The 21,560-nt window shown below is 35.3% G+C and overlaps 1 protein-coding gene across 4 annotated transcripts in view; it reads right to left on the bottom strand.

The window, feature by feature from the left end:
• Window positions 1–21,560, bottom strand: part of trim33 (tripartite motif containing 33) — an 83,214-nt gene that overhangs the window by 55,511 nt on the left and 6,143 nt on the right. The gene's annotated exons all lie outside the window — the stretch shown is intronic.

Raw genomic sequence — 21,560 nt, 5'->3', positions numbered from 1 at the left:
TAATTAGTGATAGTTACCAAGACAATGTGGACAGAAAAACAACAACACATAAACAAAGGGAAAATCAAATAAATAAACAAACCAAAAACAACAGCAATGACAGAGTATTGACAAACGACAACTTCATACACTGTAAGAAAAAAAAAAAAAAAAAAAGTAATATTCCAGCAGCTGAGGTGCCAAAAAAATACTGCTAAATAATGGAAAATAACCATATCATAAAAATACAGTAATTTTCCATAATTCAAACACAGTTTTTTGCCCTAACTTTACATGAGATTTTACATATTTTTTTGACTTTTTAATGTTTAATAAAGAATATTTACATGTATTAAAACAATCCAATTCCCTATAAATATATATATAAATAATTTTCAGTGAGACTCAGTTGTCCAATCCACTGATAAAAACTGTATTTGGACAGTTTATCAGTGCTTATACATGTTATACATTCACAAAAATACACTTATTCAACATTTTTTGTTGTGAAAGCTCCTGTAATTACACAAGATATTTGTCAATTAACCAACAAGTCTGGTTCAACTGACAGAACTAATACTTCTTTAATGGTTAATTGTCAGCAATTTTATCTCGTTTTATTTATTTATTTTTTTACAGTATTAAACTTTAACAGTTTAATCTCATAAATAGAAAAGGAACATTTGTGAAATTATGATACATTTGCAAATGTATTTTAACTGTATTTTTCTGTGAAAAAAGAAAAAAAATCTTTTAAAAAATGGAAATTTTATAGTTATTCACAGTTACAGTTTTTTCATGTTATTTTCCATTTGACATGTAAAATCAGTTTATTTTTATCATTTCATTGATATTTTCCTGTATCTGAAAAATACAGGAAAAATCTGTCAAATAAACCGTGAAAATTCTGCCAAATTACAATTTTTTTTTTTTACAGTGTATTACAATGAAAAAGATCAGAAACGTAAAAAGCAACTAAATAATATAGCTTGGTTAGGGGCAATAGGGAAAAGGGGAAGAGGGGGGAGTGAATGAAAGTGAGAAAGAGAGAGAGGGGGAGTGGGGGGGATAAGAATTGTTGTAATAATACAAAAATACATAATAACAATAATAATAATAATAATAACAGTAGCCTAATTTGCTAGTATTATTGTATTGTTGTATTATTGGGTGGTAGCAGCGGAGGCAGTCACAATACAACGAGTTAAATAATGTAATATTTGTAATAATGTATTTGTATCAGTTACCATCTGTTTTGAGTTTGTATGAATCAATTTAAATTAATATGGCTATGGGGGTGGGGGTGGAGCTTAGCACACACACAGTTGACCTCGTTAATGCAGTTGGCTGAAACGCCGCTGTATTCATAAACCCTAATAAATAATTAGTTCCATACATTAACTTTGCCATTTATTTTAATTTCTGTAGACTAACATTATGCAGAAAATGAAAGTCCACATTAATGATTCAAATGGAGTCAGCCCCAGCCTGTGGCCCCTCCCCCCTCCACCTCATAAACCCATAAATTTCCTGTTGCCAGAACAGCTGAGGTCCAAACCGGTGTGAGCCAGTTTAAGCCGGTCTAGACCGACTCCAGCAGCGCACAGCCGGTTTGTGGAAGCTGCAGCTGCAACGGAGGAGGAGGAGGAGGAGGAGGAGGAGGAGGAGGAGGAGGAGGAGGACGAGGAGGAGGAGGAGGAGGAGGAGGAGCAGGAGGAGCAGGAGGACGAGGAGGACGAGGAGGACGAGGAAGGCCCGGCTGATTGGATGAAAGAGCAGCTGGACTGGGGCTGTGCAGATGAAACCACACATGGAACCACACACAACTGGAAAAGTCCACACACTTCTGCACACGCTCAGAACTCCCCTTAAAAAAAAGGAAAAAAAAAACAGGACCAGTGTCCCTGTATCTTAGCGTCCAAATTCAAAGCTTAGGGAAATGTATCCAGATCCATTTCTTCTCCCCCAGTTCTGTGTATTTATTCTATTACAGAAATAGTCCATGTTTTGCTCATATTCAATCAGATCCAGAATCAGATCCAGATCCAAATAATTTCACTAACTTTTGTTGCCATCATCATACAGATGCTGTATACCAAGTTTGAAGTCAATTGGAACTGGAGTTTCGGAGAAGAAGACGATTGAAATTTTTGTAACGGACGACAGACGCCACATGACAACAATAGCTTACAGCTGCCAGTAAGCAAAAAAGTCTATCAGCTCACATGTGCTCACAGCTCTTCTGTGTCTGTGTTCATATTAAATCAGTCTCAGTGAATCCAAAGGAACTTTGTGTTGGTAAATGACAGTTGTTCAAATGGACAGGATTTCAGTTCTGTTCAACATGTTGATGCTCATATGAACTATGTTTTCAGCTCCAAAATGAACCATTTCAGCACAATTAATGCTATATTTTCATGTCACAAATGGACAAGTTCTATTTGAACTGAAAAACAAATCTTCTCTTCTTTTAGATTCCCCAGTTTTTCTTCCCAGATTCTCTCCTCCATATCACATGTTTTATTTGTACAGGTTCAATCTGGAGTATGGTGCTGATCCATCCTGCTTCTGTTCCACCAATACATACATGAAGAATGGCACACAGCACTGTTTACATCAACACTTTTACAATAAGAAGCATTTTTTTCCTCTTTAGTCTGATGCTAAACTATCCAATAAATAATAGTGCTCCTAGTTTTTGCACAGGGATCATTAGTGTAAACGCTGACATGGCTGCAGAGCATCAGTATGATGGGATCCACAACAACCATGTCACATCCGTCCACTGACACATTTAGTGTTTTTGTGTCAGCTGGGATTGTTTTAGATCCACAATACCAACATTTATGAAGAAGAGCACAATTAGCAATAGGAAGTCTAGAAGTTTATTCCTAATAAAGTACTGGGACTGACCAGAGCATCATGGGTAATGTCACGTCCGTCCACCAGCAAAAGTTTTCACATCCACGTGCTATTCCAAATCCAATATTTATGAAAATAGAGCTTCCACTGTCAGAGAATATCAGTAGTCTGTGCACAGATGGATTAGCATTATTTACACACACTTCTATGACTGTAGGACAACTGTTTTGGACACAAATGGACACTCATTTGACCCCTAAGGACATTTTAGCCGTAAACATTTCCATTAAATAGAGTTCTTAAGCTAAAAAATGAGCCTATGTGAGAACTGATCAGTGGAACTTTAATTTCTGACACTGATGTTCCCTTTGGTTGGATCTGGTCCATTGGTACCAGTTATTATCAGTACCCATGATTCCAAAATGTACTTGTGTGAGCAATGTGTAAGTATGGCCATAGAAAAGATTTCATAACACTTCCTGAATTTCACAAAACATTTTAACTCAAGCTTTAAGTGGTTTGTGTCTTCATTCATTCATCTTGTGAACCTCCAGGGGGTGGAGCTTATCCCAGCTACACCTGGTGACGGAAGCGGGTTTTACCCTGGACGTGTTGTCAGGTCATCACAGGGACGGTCTGAGTCTTTGTTCAAAAGAGTTAACATGCTTAATGGTAGAAACACTGTTTTCAAATACACTGTGATCAGCTGGTTCTGTCTTCATGGACTTTTGTAATTGTAACAGTAACAGACCACTGGTTTATGGACTGATGTTCTGAGGATGTTTTGAAAACAGATGTGACCATATTTGGACACAAAAGTGGAGGCTGGGAAGAGTGAAGGGTTAATGTTGAATGAAAACACAAACCACATCATCTAATACTGCCAGGTTCAATGACAACCAAGTCAGTTATGATCAGTGTCAACTAGGGCTGTTAGAAAAGATCAGTTCTCTAATATATCACGATATTTCATTTCACAATACTGTATCGATATTTTTAGGTATTCAATTGCAGATATTGTGGGGGTTCATTTTAGTTTTTTTTTTGTTTGTTTCTATTTTATTTATTCTTATTTCACACTCTTTAATTCAATAATGTTGGTTCCTTTGTTGGGATTGAACTCAAATCCTGTTCTGATGTTAGTTGTGAACTAATAGAATCTGAACATTTGAACAGGATCTGAAACTGGAATGTCTGGAAAACAGAATTTCAGTTTGAACACAGTTGGAACATTTGGTGATAGAACATTAGATCCTGTTGGGATCAAATACAAATGTGTTTAGTATTTGTGCAGATTTCTGCTGGAATTCAATTCTTCAAGGAAATAATCATTAAAAAACTAGAAAAGCACTTGGAGAGCACAGACCTCCACCAAGGCAGATAAACCCCCCCCCCCCCCCCAGTCACCACCAAAATGTTATCCTTAGTTCTTTGTGCCAGTATCAATATTTCCTGAAAATTCCATCAAAATCCATCCATAACTTCTTCAGTTATGTTGCAAACTAACCAACAAATAAACAAACCCTGGTAAAAACATTACCTCCTTGGAGGAGGTAAAAAACAAACAAATAAACAAAAAAATTGCCTTTTAACAGTATCATGATATATCGTGATATATCATATCATGATCCAAGTATCGTGATTTGTATTGTATCGTCCGATTCTTGCCAATAACACAGCCCTAATAATCGGTGTCAACAACAACATCATATGTGTATGATCTGTGAGCCCATGTATTAGCACTAGAGGATCTAAACAGGAGGTTAACGGACTATAGCTCTGCTAGACCTGTCATGGACCTTTAGCGTCTTTGTCTCATCTCCTTCACCCCCTACTGCTGTTTTTCAAAGGAACCTACTGAGGTGTCTGATTGCATATGTAAATTCAAAGACACAAAAGGTGACTGTGTTCCTGTCTGGGTGTCGAACCCACCACTGAACCAAAAGGCCCTTTTGCAGACCCCTGTCTATGGGGTCACCCCACAGATGGGATCCACCTTATAAAGGTGGATTTGACCACAAGCTCAGGGTCTTTCTTCACCATCACTGCTCAAGTGCACAACTGACCTTTCTTCGCAAAGAAATAAAAACCTCATCGACTTGCAGAACCCTGTATTTCAAGGGTGTCAAACATACGTCCTGGGGGGCAAATGTGCCCCCCCTCCACCCCAAAAGATTCCAATCCAGCCCCTGGGATGGATTTACAAAGTGCAAAAATTCCACAGTCTTGAATTGAATTAAACAAAAAAAATTTAGCTTGAATTAAAGAAAAAATCTTGAATTAAGCAAAAAAAAAAAAAAAAAAAAAAATCTCTAATTAAGAAAAAAAAAATCTTAAATTAAGCCAAAAAAATCTCAAATTTAGCAAAAAATATTGAATTAAGCAAAAAAATATTGAATTAAGCAAAAAAAAAGCTCGAATTAAGCAAAAAACATTTAGCTTGAATTAAGGAAAAAAATCTTGAATTAAGCAAAAAAAAAATCTTGAATTCAGCCAAAAAAATCCTCAAATTTAGCAAAAAATCTTGACTTAAGCAAAAAAAAAAAAATTAGCTTCAATTAAGGAAAAACTCTTGAATCAAGCAAAAAAACAAAAAAAATCTTCGATTGAGTAAAAAAATCTTGAATTAAGCCAAAAAAACCTGAAATTTAGCAAAAAAAAATCCTGAATTAAGCAAAGAAAAAAATTTGCTTGAACTAAGGAAAAAATCTTGAATTAAGCAAAAAAAAGATCTTCAATTAAGTTTAAAAAAAAAATTGAATTAAGCAAAAAAAATTTGCTTGAATTAAGGAAAAAATCTTGAATTAAGCAAAAAATCTAGAATTAACAAATAAATGAATTTTCAAAGTGTATAAATTCCACAGTCCAGGCTGTGGAACTCATTTTAGTGTCGGTTCCACACCCAGACCAATTTGATCTACAGTCAAATAATAACAGCAGAAGAACCGACAAAAAAGAGTGACTGCAGATTTACTACTGGGTTTGATGTGAAAAAAATAATATTACATTATGTCTGTAAATAATGACAACTTCAAATATTTGTCTTTGTTTCAGTGCAAAAAATCACATTAAATTCTGAAAATATTTCCCTACACCACCTAAAAACCACCCCCAAAAAAAAACCCACCTAAAAATCACCCAAAAATGGCCTCAAAACCAGCTAAAAATTACTCAGAAAAAACACCTGAAAACCACCCAAAACCCACCCAAAAAAAAACCCCACCTAAAAATCACTCAAAAATGACCCTAAACCACCTAAAAATCACCCAAACACCACAGGAAAAACCACAGAAAAACCACCTGAAAAACCACCTAAAAATCACCCAAAAACCACCTAAAAATCCCCCAAAAAACACCTAAAAATCACCCAAAAACACCTAAAAAACACCCCAAAAAAACCACCTAAAAATCACCCAAAAACCACCTACAAATCCCCCAAAAAACACCTACAAATCCCCCAAAAAACACCTAAAAAACACCCAAAAAAACCCACCTAAAAATCACACAAAAAAACCACATAAAAATCACCCAAAAACAACTAAAAAACACCTAAAAACCACCCAAAAAACCACCTAAAAATCACCCAAAAAGCACCTAAAAACCATGGAAAAACCACCCAAAAACCACGGAAAAACCACCCAAAAAAAAATACCTAAAAATCACCCAAAAAGCACCTAAAAAACACCTAAAAATCACCCAAAAAACCAAAAGTAAGTATTTTTGTAATTTAATAACAAAGACAAAATTTGGAGTTGTCATTATTTCTAGGTTCTTCTGTTCTTATTTTACTGGTCCAGCCCACTGCAGATCAAATCAGACTGAATGTAGAACCTGAAAGAACACCTCCGCTGTATTCCATTATTCAGCGGCAGCAGATAAATACTTCCAGCCCAGACCTGAGCGTCTTCTGACTGTCGTGGCGGTCTACAGTAGAACTATTTGTCAGGGGAAAAAAAATGTTTTAGTCAATAAACAGGAGCAGAGAATGTCCCGTTCAGCCGCCCAAGTGAGCTGTCAATCAAAGCCCACGCAACAGACATACACCCACCTGACCGACCCCCCCCCCACACACACACACACCACAGTTAACTATGTACAAGTCTGAGCCCTAATATCATTTAAACAGGCGAGTCACAGAAACACTCTGCCCTTGTGCCACTGTCATGAGTCACCAACACTGAACAGTTGAGTTCAGTTCTGTCAAATCAGTTCAAAGAAACAAAACTAATTCCATTTTTCCCATTTATGTAAAGACAGCTAGTAATTGAATTGTGTATTTCAGTAATGGTCTTTGTATAGTACACTTATTTAAAGTCAAATCTCCCCTGTGAGGGTTTTGTTTACCAAGCCCTAAAAGAGGAAATGAAAGAGGACAAAGAAACACTGTTTGTTTGTTTGTTTGTTTGTTTGTGTCCCAGTGTTGTTCTGTACATCTGCTGTAAATAAACTGGGCTACACTAGCGGCACTAAACTACATGATTGCATATTGAAGTGCAATTATTTGTGTGACAGCCGTCGGAGACTGATGTCATGAATAGGGGTGTAAGAAAATATCAGTTCTGCGATTTATCGTGATATTTCATTTCCCGATACTGTATTGATATTATAAAGTACTGTATAGATATTTTTAGGTATTTATTCAAATGCAGATATGGCAGAGGTTCATTTTTGGTTTTTCTGTTTATATTTTATTATTATTCTTTAACACTCTTATTCAATGATGTTGGTTCCTTTGTTGGAATTGAACTCCAATCCTGTTCTGATGTTAGTTGTGAACTAATAGAATCTGAACATTTGAACAGGATCTGAAACTGGAATGTCTGGAAAACAGAATTTCAGTTTGAACACAGTTGGAACATTTTGTGATAGAACATTAGATCCTGTTGTGATTAGGGATGTAACAAGTACTGGTATAATGATAAACAGTGGTAAAATTGCAGATGGTTAGTATTACCGTTTAAATTCTAATTATCACAATAACCGCACTTGAAAACGCCTATGTAAAGCTATTCTTTTTTGTCAAATATTTGAGTATAGTTTTAATTTATTACAATTTAAATTTTCTATACCTAATATTTGGAACCAATATTCACTTTTAAAGTCTGTGAAAAGGTTCGTTAAGAATCTGTGTGTTATTTATGCAATAAATTATATACATTTTTCAAATCAGATTTTATATATTTTTTTTGTTTTTTGTCCTTTTGTGTTTTTATAGTTGGTTACAGTGAAAAAATAATAGACTTTGAAAGGGCTGGGGGCTGGGGTATCATGGCTGGGTATCATGGTCAATTTCCATATTCGATTTGATTTCGATTCATAAGGTTCTGAATCGATTAATCACGATTCGATTCGATTCAATATCGATTCGATTCAGTATTAATTGATTGATTCAGAGTAATTTAGTGATACCAAAGTACAATTTTGAGTTGTAACATGATTATTTGAGTACCGCAGTCATGCAAAACATCAATACTGATATCAATATTGATTATTAGAAAGGAAATAGATACGACATTTCAGCAGTAAATTGCTGAATTTGCTCTTAAATAATGAATGGGACAGAAACATTGCCATGTTTCTACAGTGGATCCGAACGGACTTTGTCATCTTTGTTCTGTTTTATGGCTGGAGGCTACTACTCACTGGGGGTGGGGGGGTGGGGGTTGGGGATGTGTGCTCCGTGACTGTTGGTCAGGGGCGGAGCGGGGCTGGGGGGTGCACGCGCTCCGTGAATGTTGGTCCGGGGTTCCCCACCGTGTCTTTTCCGCGTCTTTTTCACGAGTGAGACCAAGTCTTCCCCAGGGGTTCACAAGACGGAGCTGCCCGTGGTTCCGAGTACTCCTGGTCCTGCTCTGAAAAATTGATCTCATCCACTATTTATCAATTACACAAAATTAAAATGAGATCAATCTAAGATCGATTAAATCGATTTTTTTTACCCAGCCCTAATTGTGCCTATTATTTTATTTGGGGGGGGTTTTGTTGTTTTTTTTTTTTTTTTCGAAATACAACTTGGTTAAATTATTTCAGTGTGTGTATCAGTACTTTTGGAAAATTTTGAGCACAATTTCAACGATGCCATGATAATAATGATAGCTGATAATTTTGGTCACAATAACCTTGATATGAAATTTTCATATGGTTACATCCCTAAATGTGATCAAATAAAAATGTGTTTAGTATTTGTGCAGATTTCTGCTGTAATTCAATTCTTCAAGGAAATAATCATTTAAAACAAAAGAAACAAACAAAAAATTGCCTTTTTAACAGTATCGTGATATGTCGTACTATATCGTATTGTGATCCTAGTATTGTGATTTGTATCGTATCACCAGATTCTTGCCCATACACAGCCCTCGTCATGAAATGGCATTGTATGTCACTCCAGTTTTTATGGTATTCACCGTGCTACACCTACGCGTTTTCGACCTTTTGCGTGTTATGCAATGCCATTTGATCACATGTCAAATTACGCCAAGATCTCCAGTTCACCTAACTCTAACCCTCAGTGCGTGATATTTGACGCATCGACTCAGGTCGGACAGGGGGCTAGTAACAGTGTGAACACACACACGGAAAGCTGATCATGCGTACAGATAACATGGCAATTAAAAGTACTATGTATATTTATGCGAGTCATGATATCACGTTAGCCATCGACAAATCTCATTTTTGTGACTTCTGCGGATTTATTGGCCAGGTTCGCTCTGAATCGGTTAAAGTACAACCTTTAATTCTGTCAATGAGCGGCTCGGCTGCGTGGGACACTAATCTGTAACCCTTTAAATGAAGCCATGTTAATAAACGCCATCGTATAATTACTGACGACCTTTTTGTCAGACTTTACTGTTCAGGTGAAGCTGGTTGGTAAATCATCTTCCAGAGGTTTTTTCCCATTTGTGTCAGATCCAGTGTGGTTTGTTTTTCTGTTAACTGAGGACGCCACCTTTTCTAAACCCAGGGTAAGGGTTAGGGTTCCTCTGCCGACATCAAGGACAGTAAAGCTGAATCAGAATTAGGGATGTAACCATATGAAAATTCCATATCAAGGTTATTGTGACCAAAATTATAACGGTTATCATTATTATCGCAGTTTTGTTGAAATTGCGCTCAAAATGTTCAAAAAGTACTGATACACACTAGGGATGTAATGATTACTGGTATAACAATAAACTGCGGTAAAATTGCAGACGGTTAGTATTACCGTTTAAATTCTAATTCTCACGATAACTGTGTTTGATTACCGCACTTTTAGGGGAAAAAACACCTATGTAAAGATGTGTTTTAATGTCAGATATTTAAGTATAGTTTTAATTTATTAGTTTTAATTTTCTACACCTAATATTTGGAACCAATATTCACTTTTAAAGTCTTTGAAAAGGTTTGTTAAGCATCTGTGTGTTATTTATGCAATAAATTATATACATTTTTCAAATCGGATTTTATCAATTTTTTTTGTTTTTTGTCCTTTTGTGTTTTTATAGTAGGTTAAATTGCAAAAAAATAATAGACAGATGATGTAGATGAAATAGGCTCAGACCACTGAGGGTTAATATTTGAATGTTTCTGCAACAGAAGGGACATTGTACCAATTATTTTAATTTGTTTTTTTGTTTCATTTTGTTTTTTTAAACACAACTTGATTAAATTATTTCAGTGTGTATTAGTACTTTTTGAACATTTTGAGCACAATTTCAATAATACCGCGATAATAATGATAACTGTGATAATTTTGGTCACAATAACCGTGATATGAAATTTTCATATGGTTACATTCCTAATACACACACTGAAATAATTTAATCAAGTTGTATTTTTAAAAAAAAACAAACAAATAAAATAATAATAGTCCCAATGTCCCTTCTGTGTCAGAAACATTCAAATATTAACCCTTAGTGGTCTGAGTCTATTTTGCCTTTTTTTCAGTCCTTTTGATTTGGCCTTTATATACTATAGAAACACATGTTTACTATACCCATGTTTGGGATCTGTTTTTTCAGCACAACTTCATCTAGATCATCTGTCTGTTTTTTTTTCACTTTAACCTACTATAAAAACACAAAAGGACAGAAAACACACAAAAAAAGAAATATAAAATCTGATTTGATAAATGTATATATTTTATTGCATAAAAAAAACACAGATGTTTAACGAACCTTTTCACAGACTCTAAAAGTGAATATTGGTTCAAATATTAGGGATAGAAAATTAAAACTTTAATAAATTAAAACTATACTCAAATATTTGACATAAAAGCAGATCTTTACATAGGCATTTTCTCTGGAAAAGTGCGATAATCAAACCCGGTTATCATGACCATTAGAATTTAAATAGTAATACTAACCGTCTGCAGTTTTACCACTGTTTATCGTTAAACTGCTAATCGTTCCATCCCTAGATCAGAGTCATGTCAGTCAACAGCAGCCAAAGCTTCACACAAATGAGTACATTTGAAACCAGTGTGTTTGACTCCAGGGAAGTGAAACCCAGGTTGTGGCTCATTGTCCTGGTGTTCCAGAGGAGCCTGTGCTGCTGAAACTGCTCCAACAGTTCTGTTGTCAGGCTGGAGCATGTGTGCAGCATCTGACAATCAGAGCCATGTGAGCGGAGCAGGAATACAAAGAAAACTATCTGAGTGAAAAACAAAAAGAGCCACGATCTCTGATTTAAGTCCATGAAAACCATGAACAGCAAAAGAAATCAGAGAGGGAACCATTTATCTGACAAACTATTGGTATGAGCAGAACTGGGGTCAATCTGAACTGGAATTATTGACTTTGAGGGAAAAGAAGAGTTTATAAAAATGTTCAATAAGACCCATCCACTGTGTTTGTGTTCAAATGTGTTCATGCAGTTCTCTCATTTACAAACAGCCCATAAAAACATTTGTGTGGAACTGTGGAAGTCCCCTGGGGCATTCCACAGACGTCACATTCATGAGAGTGGACAGACTAGAGGTCACAGCAGTGTTAACCTTTGACCTTTGACCTTAGTTCATCAATAATGGCAGCAGGTCAGCCTTTGCCCCCAAAAGAACCAGAGCACCAGATTTGAAGCAGTTCCCTCAAACAGGTTCTGCTATAGGACCAGTGCGCTGACCCCTGGAGAACCCTGGGTTCTAGATGTGGTGGTTCTGATGCTGGGCAGAGCAGAGTTTGGGAAAAGATGTGAGTCTGTGTTTTATAAGTACTGACATAAAAACTGTTTGGTAAAGCATTCTTTAAATTTTAAACAACAATTAATAGATTAATACTGATATCTACGGACTGAAGTTAGTCAATGCGTCATTTCTGTTTTTAACTTCATATCTATATTTGTTTGTTTTTCTTTGTTTTGTTTCAGTTTTTTTATTAATATCTGGTATTAATATCTAGTGGGATAAGTTGTAAATGGGTATTATCATATTAGTGTATATAGGAAAAAGGATGTGTGATATTGTTATACTATTATTATTATTATATTGATATTCATATAAAATAATAATTGCTATATAGTGATTGTAAGAAATAGAAATTGGGGTAGGAGTGCATAAGTTTTTACTTCTTCCTACTCCTTTTCGAGCATGTATAATTTAATTTCATTTGTTTTATTTATCTTATTACTATTATTATTATTAGTAATAGTAGTAGTAGTAGTAGTAGTAGTAGCAGTAGTAGTAATTTATTATTTCTATCATTATTTATTTTTATTTTTTTTGTTGTTTGTTTGCTTATCAATCATTTATGTACCAGTACTTATATTTTGTTGGTTGATTTTTTTTATTTATTTCACTGTCTATATGTTCAAAATAAAGATTTCATTCATTCATTTCCCATCATGCAGTGGGGTACTGCACTTCCTGTCAACCGTCATGTCCATAGTAATGGGATTATAAGACTATTGCATTCCAAAAATATTGATATGTTCCAAAATATTGGTCTGATCAACTGAAAGTTTTCACTAGTCTGTTCATTGACCACAAATGCATCAGTATGACAAACTACAGCAGTCAGCTGTGTACACACACACAAACACACACACACACAGTCCACGTCCCTTTTCTAATTTAGATGCTGATTAAAAATGCATAAACATGAGTTTACAGTGTCCTTGACCTTTGACCACAGTGACTTTATTCACTGCCACTTTGCGTCCAAGTAAATATTTGAGCCAAATGTTGGAACACTTTGTTGAGATGGTGTTTTGAACATAATGGAGGAAGACCCTCAGACACGTCCTTTACAGATCCATCTACAAACGTCAAACACACCCAGGATCACTTATTTTTTTACAATTGGATGAATGGTCAGTCCATGACTGATTCTGATTCACTTAGTTCAGTTCAGCGTTCATCCAGTTTCTAACAGATTCTAAGACTCATTTCTAATGAAGTCTAAGTGTCACATTTTGTTTCACAGGTGATATCCACACGTTAATCACCTGTTGGTGTTTCTCTGCTCCAACCTCCACAAAAAACATATTACACAATAAAACCTCTGAAGACACGACTGTACTCTAAATATGTGGATTTCAAACTAAAATGTTCATTTCCATGTTCTTTGAACATAAATGTTGCAGATAGGGCTGTAAGAAAATATTGGTTCTGCAATATATCGCGATATTTCATTTCACAATACTGTATCGCTATTAAAAAATACTGTATCGATATTTTTAGGTATTTATTCAAATGCCGATATTGTGAAGGTTCACTTCTTCTTTGTTTTTTTTTTTGTTTCCATTTCATTCAATAATGTTGGGACTGAACTCCAATCCTGTTCTGATGTTAGTTGTGAACTAATAGAATCTGAACATTTGAACAGGATCTGAAACTGGAATGTCTGTAAAACAGAATTTCAGTTTGAACACAGTTGGAACATTTGGTGATAGAACATTAGATCCTGTTGGGATCAAATAAAAATGTGTTTATATTTGTGCAGATTTCTGCTGTAATTCAATTCTTCAAGGAAATCATTTTAAAAAGAGAAACAAACAAAAAATTGCCTTTTTAAAAGTATCGTGATATACCGTATCATGATCCTAGTATCGTGATTTGTATTGCATCGCCAGATTCTTGCCGATACTCAGCCCTAGTTGCAGATGTGTGTGCACAAATTATAAATCCAAGATGACATTTTAGAAAGGCATAGAACAGGTTTAAACATTGCACTGATTTACAGATTATAGTTTCCTTCTGTGCACACAGCACACACAGTTGGTGATTATGTATCCAGCTCTTAAAAAAACACAATAAGGTAACGTATAAACCAAAAACATGCCGTTTGGTTGTTAATTCAACATGCAGTTCCAAAGGAAAACCCCATTATTAGACAGTTCCAGACAGTGGTGGGGCGGTAGACCAGTATACTGTTAACTAGTCATTATCTGCTGCAGTACAGATAGGGCTGCACAGTAATCTAATCACAACTGTACTCACAAAAATCAGCCTGTGCAATTTAAAGGTCCAGACTGAGGAGGACTGATGGGGATCCAACTGCAGAAACAGGGAACGTATAAGTAGGGCTGTGTATCGGCAAGAATCTGGTGATACGATACAAATCACAATATTAGGATTACAATACAATATATTACGATATATCATGATACTGTTAAAAAGGCAATTTTTTATTCATTTCTTTTTTTAAATGATTATTTCCCTGAAGAATTGAATTCCAGCAGAAATCTGCACAAATACTAAACACATTTGTATTTGATCCCAACAGGATCTAATGTTCTATTAGCAAATGTTCCAACTGTGTTCAAACTGAAATTCTGTTTTCCAGACATTCCAGTTTCAGATCCTGTTCAAATGTTCAGATTCTATTAGTTCACAACTAACATCAGAACAGGATTTGAGTTCAATCCAAACAAAGGAACCAACATTATTGAATAAAAGAGTGTGAAATAAGAAGAAATAAAATATAAACAAAAAGAAAAAAAAAAAAAAAAAAAAAAGAACTTCCACAATATCTGCATTTGAATAAATACCTAAAAATGCCAATACAGTACTTTTTAATACAGTATTGTGAAATGAAATATTCCGATATATTGCAGAACTGATATTTTCTTACAGCCCTAACCATCCCAGGGCTAACATTTATAACAGCAATCATCTAGATTCTAGACTGTCACCTGGACAAGAGACAAGTATCATATAACACCAGCTAAGATCGAACATCAAGGCTAGTTGGTGTGAAAGTCACTATTCAGATCAAACCAATTAGACATGGGTCATATAATGAACTACAAACATCTGACAAAGACTAGATTCAACTGACTAAATTCTGTGGCTACTAAAAATCGGACCAGTGTCCCTGTATCTTAGGGGCCAAATTCAAAGCTTAGGTAAATGTATCCAGATCCATTTCTTCTGCCCCAGTTCTGTGTATTTATTCTATTACAGAAATAGTCCATGTTTTGCTCATATTCAATCAGATCTGTAAAAAAATTCAAATTCACACTTGATATCATTGATACTGATTTATTGGATCAATCCACTTCCTATCTGTTATAATGGGAAAATTTTTCAAAGTCGCACCAAATCCAGAATCAGATCTGGATGGAAATAATGTTAATCCCTGGTGTTGACGTCATCATACAGAAGCTGTATACCAAGTTTGAAGTCAATCAGAACTGGAGTTTGGGAGAAAAAGACGACTGAAATATTTTTCCCATAAGAGCCCATGTTAAATTTTGCGTCAGTTCCAGATCCAGAAGAAGGTCCTGATCAGCATGTGGACATTATGTTTGGGTCATCTCCCCATCAGGGCTGGACTGGAGACATTTACACTGGAGATCATTTAGATTTACTGAGTTATTGCATCCATCCACTTCCTATCTCTGATAATGGGGAAATTTTTCAAAGTTGCACCAAATCCAGAATCGGATCCGGATCCAAATAATTTCACTAACTTTTGTTGACATCATCATAAAGAAGCTGTATACCAAGTTTGAAGTCAATCGGAATTGTAGTTTCGGAGAAGAAGATGATTGAAATTTTTGTAACGGACGACAGACGCCGCATGATGACGATAGCTTACAGCCTGTCGGCCGGTACGCTAAAATAAAACACACTCCTGAGGCAGACAAAGGGCGGACTAGTAAACTAAACTAAACATCGCTAATGAGGCTGAGACACAGTGACAGGCGGCAGCTGCTGACGTTCGTTAGCCTGTTAGCTCTTAAGCTGTGCGGCTAACGTTAGCAGCGTGGTGCTAGCAGCTGCAGATGGAGCACCAGACCAGCGGTCCATGTGTCAGTGTGACCCGTCCACCTGGATGGCCACCTGTCCACACCCCCCCGCCCTCCTCCATGAAGTGAAAACAAATGTCTGAAACTTCAACGTCCAGCTCAAGCTTCCCATTCCACTCCACTCCTGCTTTTTGCCTTCTTGTCATTGAAAACAAAAGCACATGGTCGGAGGTGAGGGTTAAAGCGTGGGTTTTTACGACAGTGAATATGTACTTGGAACCTGTAGGGGGAGCTCCATAGAGAAAACTGTTACAAAAACAGCAAAGCAGAACCCAAACAGTCAAATCTGACACAGGTCCAGTTTAAAGTCGGCCTTTCTCAGTTCACAAAACCAGTGCACAAACTCAAACTAAACCTCTCAGAGCCTCACATGGTTTTGCATTAGGGTTTTGTGGTTCTCTGGCAGCCAGACGTCTGGAACATGAAGCTATACTGCAGCCAAAAGTTTGTACTTGAAAAAATTAAATTTGAAACTGAAAATTGAAGTTTTGATCTTCAATTTTGAAAAATACAATAATGTAATGAAATTAAAAATAAGTTTATGAAAACATTTTTCTGGTTAAATATAATTTCGATTCACTTCAGTAATTCTTTTGAATAAATTATTGATTTTCATTTTTCACTTTCACATATATTTTGATATCTGAGGTTTTTGGTTTTTTTCAGTTACATGTTTTTAGCTTTTCAGATTCAGATCTTATTTTTTTTAAATTTCAAATCTTGGTTTTTTTTCGCTTTCAAATCTTTTTTCCATTTCAGATCCTTTTTTTCTGTTTCAGATCTTTCTTTTTTTTTTCAGTTTCAGACTTCTGGCCCTGATGTGATGTGGGGGGCGTGGCCTCAACTAAGAGGGAAGTGGAATCAGGAGTGACAGCATAACAAAAAGGCTAGGGAGCTTCCCCACTCATGCTGCCTTCAGGGAACATAGGAACTAAAACAATTCTGACTCCTCCAGATTTACTAAACTGCCTGTTTTCGATGCTTCCCTCTTCCAAAAACACCTGATTCACATGATCAGCCTGTCCTCCAGCTGTCCAGATAATGGCCTGATAATGACCGTCAGGTGGACTGGAAGAGGAAAAAAATTGAAGCCAGTGACAAACGTACATTTAATCAGCTGTTTTAGACAGAACTGGGCACCATTTGTAGTATAAGAATGAGAAATACCGCCAGATTGTGCAGTTAAACAGACACATTTATGGATGGAACCACAGGAAAATTTCATATCACAGTTACTGTGACCAAAATTATCAGTTATCATTATTATCACAGTATTATTGAAATTGTGCTCAAAATGTTCAAAAAGTACTAATACACACACTGAAATAATTTAACCAAGTAGTATTTTGAAAAAAATTAATTAATTAATTAAATAATTGGTATAATTAATCAGATGAGCTAAACCAATGGAAATTTCTGAAAGTAAGCATTTAACCCTCTGCTTAAGCATGACTTCAATGGAATTTCAGATTATTTCGCCACTAATCTAAAAAAAAAAAAAAAGAAAAAAAGATTTTTTTTCCCTACATAACCAAAAATAAGTCTTGACACGACCACTGCATTCTTCAAAACTCTTGCCATAAGTCACAGTTATATTTAAAAAATAAAAAATGCATCCATGGTTTATTAAAATAGACACCTTAAAGAACATCTCAGCAAATTTTCATAGTTAGGAGACACTTGCAACCGCACTTTTAAAACGTTTAGAAAAAAAAATGAAAATTTAGGTGTTATTTTTTGCTCTCTACATAAATAACCATGCAGTTTTTCACATTTTTATGGCAAAAGATGGCACTATATGTTTTGTTTCTATTGATGAGCTTCAAGTACTAGTTAATACCTTTAAAATGATGCATTATTCATGTCACTATCTTAAATACTTTTTTTTATTTTATTTATTTTAATTTTTTAGTATTTATTATGTATTTGATTTTTTATTTTTCTTTATTATTATTATTTTTTAGTATTATTATTATTTTTTTTTTTATATATACTTTTTAAGTTACAGTATAAAATGTATTTGGGTGCTCCCTACATAACCCTCCTGTTCTTCACATCATCACATACATTGTTCATGTTCCAGTGAACGTTGTGAACGTACAAGTTGCTCATTGTTGAACTTCTGTGCATCTGTGTTGTTCCTCCGCTGTCCATGTGATGACATCATCATACAACCGGTCGACTCCACTTTGACTTTATTGACATTTAAGTCGATCTGAAAAAATCTGAAGTCACTAATGGCCTAATGTGAACGCAGCTTGTGTTCATGGTGTCCGGTCCACCCATAAGAAATGGAAAATAATACTAAATATGGTTACTGAATATTATACTGAAAGGTTGTTTAGTGACAACATACAGTATTTGTGACGTCTGCAGGTGGTGAACTTCATGGAGCTACACTCAGGCCAAAACGGCACGAGCCTGTCTTTTCATACTCTTATTTCTGATTTGAATACATTGTTGCATTTTTCAAAATTCAAGATAAAAACTGGAATTTTCAATTTCAAATTTTATGTTTGGGTCAAGTCAGGCGGTTATATAGGGAGTGCCTGACTACATTTTATACTGTAATTCAAAAAGTATTTAAGACAGACACATGAATAATACATTATTTTAAAGGTATAAACTAGTACTTGAAGCTCATAAAAACAAACAAAAGATACAGTGCCATCTTTCGCTATAAAAATTTGAAAAACTGCATGGTTATTTATGTAAGGAGCAAAAATTAACATCTAAATTTTCCTTTTTTTCTAAACGTTTTAGAAGTGCAGTTGCAAGTGTCTCCTAACTATGAAAATTTGCTGAGATGTTCTTTAAGCGGTCTATTTTATATAAACCATGGATACATTTTTTTATTTTTTAAATATAACTATGACTTATGGCAAAAGTTTTAAACAATGGAATGGTCATGTTGAGACCTATTTTTGGTTATGTAAATTAACTTTTTGACCTAGGAGCACTGTGCTCCTAACCCTAAAAAGTTAGGAGCACAGGCTAAAATCTAGGCGCACCACTATTATATAAAAAATTTGGAGAACAAGCAAAACTCTTGGCCATACCAAGTAATATTCCTATATGTATTTAAGCAATGTTAACAACCAAGAATAAAGTATTTGAATAGAGTATGAAAGAAAAAGCTTACATTGACACAGGTGCAAAACAATTGTCAATGTGTGGTATATACTTTAGTTGGTTCTTGGAGAAGAAAGACGAATCACACCATTATTTGCAACAACCAACTTTTTTATTTCATGGCCTAAAGGCCCTTAGTCACTGTGGTCTGCACCACGACGCCTGAAGTCAGGCCTCCTTGACCTGGTGCCCCTTAGTCACTGTGGTCTGCACTACGACGCCTGAAGTCAGGCCTCCTTGACCTGGTGCCAGAGTGTAGGTACTTCCTGACCGCTGGCAGTGCATCGAAGTCATGCAGTGTTGGACCATCCGCAGAGATGCGCACGCGAGGGGGCGGGGACTAGATTTTCCGCTTCAGTCAGCGGGGCGTGGAGCTTGTTTATTTTCAGCTGACGAGTTACTTCTGCAGCCATTATTCTAGGCGCACGTATTAATTTTCGCTCATTTTTTTATTGGCGCACCGTGCGATCGTAATCTCAAAAACAGTCGCACTACCGAAATTCTCAGGCGCATGCGACCGTAATTCAGTCGCAGTCACGAGCCCTGAGGGGGAAAAAAATAAATCTTTTTTTTAGATTAGTGGCAAAATAATCTTAAATTCCAGTGAAGCCATGCTTAAGCAGAGGGTTAAATGCTTACTTTCAGAAATTTCGACTGGTTTAGTTCATTTGATTAGTGATATAAAAAAAAAAAAAAAAACGTTTTTTGAGAAAACTGAAATTCCCTACATAACCATCTGGCACCATCTGATATTAAAATGCTTAAAAAAAGCAATTCACACCAATTTTTCAGTCAAAATTATTTTTATAATGATAAAAGGATGTATAAAAGGTCATAAAACGACACTGAAAATAGAAATATATGATTGAGATTTCAAATTATAGCTACGATAGGTTCTGTTATTATTCATTCTTAAAGAACTTTCCGAGGGACTGAATTTAGTTCAAAAAAAGTTCCGTAATTTTCTTGAAAATCCTTTTTTGACAAAAATTTTAATGGATTTAGAAACTTAAGATGCTATAATACTGAGCTACAAAAAGTTTGAAATCATTATCTCAATTCTAATTTTTTTATTCAAAGTCAATTGGCAAGTGACTTGACCCTTTTTCAAGTACAAAACTTTTGGCCCCAGTATAGCTCCATACTCTGACCCATCCAGATACCAAGGTTATTATCGTTAACAAAAACTAATGAAATGACCAAAACTAGAATTGAAAAAACATTTTCGTTAACTGAAATAAATAAAAACTATAATTAAAAGAAAAAAAACATAACTAACTGAAACTGTATTGTGTGTTTATAAAACTAATTAAAACTGATAAAAATTATGGATAAAATTCCCTTCGTTTTCATCTTTTGTCAATGTCAGATTGATATGAAATCGATTTATTTCCCTCAAGAAATTTTAGCTGTCGGCACCATATGATAATTAAGGGTCCGTCACTTGTGTTCACTTGTGGTTTCCAGTCGTCTTCTGGTCCCCACTCTACCTGGAAACATGGAGACTAAAGCAGCAGAGTCCTGTCTGGGATTGATTTGAATAGGAGCACAGAGAAGAAGAGAAAAGAGACCACTGAACTACAACTGAACTACAACTGAACTACAACTAAACTACAACTGAACTACAACTGAACTACAACTGAACCACATCTGAACTACAACTGAACTACAACTGAACTACAACTGAACTACAACTAAACTACAACTGAACTACAACTGAACTACAACTGAACTACAACTGAACTGCAACTGAACTACAACTGAACTATAACTAAACTACAACTGAACTACAACTGAACTACAACTAAACTACAACTAAACTACAACTAAACTAAACTACAACTAAACTACAACTAAACTACAACTGAACTACAACTAAACTACAACTGAACTACAACTGAACTACAACTGAACTACAACTAAACTACAACTAAACTACAACTGAACTACAACTGAACTAAACTAAACTACAACTGAACTACAACTGAACTAAACTAAACTACAACTGAACTACAACTGAACTACAACTAAACTACAACTGAACTGCGACTGAACTGCAACTGAACTACAACTGAACTACAACTGAACTACAACTGAACTACAACTAAACTACAACTGAACTACAACTAAACTACAACTAAACTGCGACTGAACTGCAACTGAACTACAACTGAACTACAACTAAACTACAACTGAACTACAACTAAACTACAACTGAACTACAACTGAACTACAACTAAACTACAACTAAACTACAACTAAACTACAACTAAGCATTTAGAAAAAAATGAAAACTAATAAAAACTATCAAATCTGCTCTAAAAACGATTAAAACAAACTGAATTAGAGAAAAAAAAAGT

This window comes from Sphaeramia orbicularis, chromosome 7 (genome assembly GCF_902148855.1).
Source record: "Sphaeramia orbicularis chromosome 7, fSphaOr1.1, whole genome shotgun sequence".
NCBI lineage: Eukaryota > Metazoa > Chordata > Actinopteri > Kurtiformes > Apogonidae > Sphaeramia > Sphaeramia orbicularis.
Note: the sequence above shows the minus strand (reverse complement) of the source record. Positions and strands in the feature narration are given on the sequence as shown.